Here is a 3,786-nt window from a genome sequence, read left to right on the forward strand (position 1 = left end):
ATACTTATTTTATGTTAAAATGCAAAGATAACACGCAGATATTCCTAAAAATAACTTTGACTCGATAATTATTTGTATAGGTTAAGTCGATGAACATTTTAATATAGAGTTGAAAATCTTTTAAGTGATTAATAAGGTAAAATTATTTAACTATAAGAAGGTAGAAATTTATTTTCAAAACTAACGTAAAAGGAAAAAAGTAGCAATGGCTCCAGAGAGGATCGAACTCACGACCTTCGCGTTATTAGCACGACGCTCTAACCAACTGAGCTATGGAGCCGTCGGTTTCAATGGGGTATTTTACCTTATTTAAATGGTACGCGCGTGCGCGAATTGAAGGGTTGAAGAAGGATGCTCGACGCACAGTCACCGCATTGTATTGTTCATCGGTCTCCGTATCTCGAGAAATTCGTGTCAGAATGGCCGAGCGGGTTAAGGCACCAGACTCATGACGTGCGCTGCCGTTTCATCGGGCCCTCTTGGCTGTGGCTGGCTATAAAAAACAACCAATAGTGTTTGGAAACAGGCACACACAAATATCGAATCGTGTAAAACTTATCGTAGGGTTCTAAGCAATTTACAAACTCTTACACATACAAACCTGTTTAATAAATACTTAAATCCCGAAAATAATACATACGCGCATTGAGAGATCTGGATTCTATCGTTTCCGCCCCTCATCCTGTGAGCGCCAAGCGATAGAGCGTGGGTTCGAATCCCACTTCTGGCAAAAAACTTACAACAAGGAGAAGGATTCCTTTTTGTGAATTGAATATCGAGATTTTTGTTGTTTCTTTTGGTTTTTATTTCCGTTTTCAGTTCATAAACATTGGATACATGGTTCTCATAATTTCAAAAGCAGGTCAATGATCCGTTGGATTTTGTTCCCTATATTATGTTGTAAGGTTTTTGATAAAATGTGTATTAAAAGCTCGTTCTACAAATTTACAGACCCGTATTACTTGCGAGCCATACAATTAGTTCAACAGGATAATTTGACACCGATTTGACCGACCTGACCCGAAACTCTGTAGCATTGATAGAATGGATAGTCCTTTGCTTTCCTTCGCGAATTTAATTTAAGGTGTAATTGAACTCTTAATAAGGACGTTTTTTTTCTTATAAAACACAACATTGTACTCCATTGTAGACGCCTTACGAACACAACGTCTTTGAACAGCAACAGATATATTTTCTAATAATACAAAATTCTAAGACGCTAAGGAAGGAAATACGATATTGTTTACGTTGTTTATTGTCCATAATCCGTTAGGAGAGTAAACTCATATTCCACCAATAATAAAACGTAATGATTAGTAGTTTTAGCAACGACGGATATCGACTGGTATGTGGTTACATATACCGATTGATATATGTTTGTCAGTATCGGAACATACATAGCATATATCAGTGAATCTTCTCTCCACTACATTTTTAAAGAGACGAAAGAAGCTTCAAGTGCAATGTCTCTATAAAGGATAAGGGAGGGCTTTAAGGATAATAAGAACAATGTACACTAAAGCAGCATATAAATCATATTATTGAAATGGTATACTTAATGGTATACACAAGAGAATAATATATTTAAAAAGAATTTCCTTTCGCCCGAAAAGCGACTTGAACCGTTGACCGTTGGATTGAAAGTCCAACGCTTTCCGGGCGCAGTTGAGGAGGGGTAGATAAAGACTGTATACGTTCAGCCGCGTTACATGATGGTTTTAAGAGAATGCTCAGAAGCATAATTTTTTTTCTGCTTCTGGTACCATATGTAATAACAACGGGAACGAAAGTTGACGACTGATTTGCGCATGTCATGAGATATATATATAGAAAGAAAATTGCATATCGAATCAAGTTGGCCTTAAGTACATATTTAACCGTCGGAGGGAGATTGAAGACTCCGTGGCGCAACGGTAGCGCGTCTGACTCCAGATCAGAAGGTTGCGTGTTCAAATCACGTCGGGGTCAAAATTGCAAAAGACGTGTTTTTTTTTATATGATGTAATGTAAAACTGCAGAAAGCGAAATGTCCTTTGTGTTTTTTTTTAATTTTAGAAGAACGGACCGGGCCGTTTTCACAGCGAAATGTCCTTAGTTTTCGTTAAAATTTCATGGTCATCTTATCAATAAATGAATGTACAAGAATATAGTCCTTTTCTTTATGGATTTTTTACCCTTTGCTTCAAAAATTGATCGACATAAATGATTGGTTTTCAGTTTATGTGTTGTCTATCTAGCTTTTTATGTCCTCTAGCAGAATGTTTGTATTGTCTTATTTCGAAAGGCAAATCTAAGGCGTAATCATAAACGTAACAGTAATACAAATGTGGAAACTATCTCATAACAATGTGGAACTTTAACGTCCTTCTTGACAAAACAGTTTACGTTTGAGAGAATTAAAATATTGAATATTTTTTTAAACTGATCGTATTACCTTTTGTCCTTTTTTTATATTCAAACTGGGGCGTGCTGTATTATAATGAACATCGTGCTGCGAAAGAAAATAAAAAGTGCTCTTTGGCTCCAGAGAGGATCGAACTCACGACCTTCGCGTTATTAGCACGACGCTCTAACCAACTGAGCTATGGGGCCAGCCATCAAATTTAATTTTAAATCGATACAACTTGTCGTATTTAATGGCGTCGTAAGAGTTTAGTCGCTTTTGAAATTTCGAAGCAACCAGAATTTAATGAAAGGAAATCACAACTCACTTGTTCATGTCCTGCCTTGCGCCTGAGATGTGTCAGCTCACCAATCGATCGCCGTGAATGATGCGAAGGAGAGCACTATAAGCCGCCAAACACCAAAGCTAAAACTAATTCATTCTCTAGCATTCACCAATCGTGTTCACAATCATGACACGCTGGTTGTGCAATGCCAATTGTCCGCCGATTAAACTACGGCCGAGAAATAGACTGTCGAAAAAGAAATCATTTTCACCTATAGTAGTTTGATGGCTTGAATGAGAATGACTTACTATATTAATTTCGCAAAAACTATATTATTTATTATGCTAAATTAATACAGGTCTCTTTTGGTCTACAAAAGGGATTTGCCCAAATTGGCCCATCGGAATTTCTAGTATCAATTTCCTTCGTACTAAATCACATTCCGCCGTATTACGTCCGATTTATAATGAAAGGATCTCATATCGTTCGGACAACACACTCAAACTATGCTAAATTAGTTGATCGATTGATCGAGATGCCACGTGATGCACTAGTTCGCAAAACAAATTCCCCTGCCAATGGGATGAAAATTCATCGCTCCGTGGTTCAGGGCATTGTGGGCGTCCAAACTTTGCTGCATAAACCGACAATGCTCGCCCACCGCATTCCAACAAACGATTTGTGGTGCAGCGAATGGCAAACACAAAAAACTGCCTCAGACTCTCTCTCTAACCACACACGCCTGTCCACACTGCCCAACAATGGCGGCTTGTTGACCTAAACACCATCGCATAAACGCTCGACTCGCCGACTTCCCTGATCGACGTGTGCCATCACCGGCGGTGGTCATCGGCACTACGCCGCGGGATTTTTTCAAATTCGTCCGCGTTTGTTTTGCATTACCCTGTCAGCGTTCTGACAGTTATAGGACACCGTAGACGAGAGTATCTGCTGAGGATAGGATCCCGGGGGCGGCAACCTGAGTAGAGATCGGATCTCGCGCATGGCACACGTCCGTGAAACGCCACACTGACCGGCTAGGGGGCTATCATTCATCGGCAATTTCATCGAGCATAGGTACCGGGCCGGGTAGAGACGGCCCTTGACTGGCCAGCTG

At 39.7% G+C, this 3,786-nt stretch overlaps 3 non-coding genes across 3 annotated transcripts; 1 reads left to right on the forward strand and 2 right to left on the reverse strand.

Annotated features, from left to right (window-relative positions):
• Positions 1–206: 206 nt before the first annotated feature.
• Trnai-aau (transfer RNA isoleucine (anticodon AAU)) lies at positions 207–280 on the reverse strand. The gene has a single exon. It is a non-coding gene; the product is annotated as a tRNA-Ile (tRNA).
• Positions 281–1,896: 1,616 nt separating this feature from the next.
• Trnaw-cca (transfer RNA tryptophan (anticodon CCA)) lies at positions 1,897–1,968 on the forward strand. The gene has a single exon. It is a non-coding gene; the product is annotated as a tRNA-Trp (tRNA).
• A 550-nt stretch (positions 1,969–2,518) lies between these two features.
• Trnai-aau (transfer RNA isoleucine (anticodon AAU)) lies at positions 2,519–2,592 on the reverse strand. The gene has a single exon. It is a non-coding gene; the product is annotated as a tRNA-Ile (tRNA).
• Positions 2,593–3,786: the final 1,194 nt, after the last annotated feature.

This window comes from Anopheles bellator, chromosome 2 (genome assembly GCF_943735745.2).
Source record: "Anopheles bellator chromosome 2, idAnoBellAS_SP24_06.2, whole genome shotgun sequence".
NCBI lineage: Eukaryota > Metazoa > Arthropoda > Insecta > Diptera > Culicidae > Anopheles > Anopheles bellator.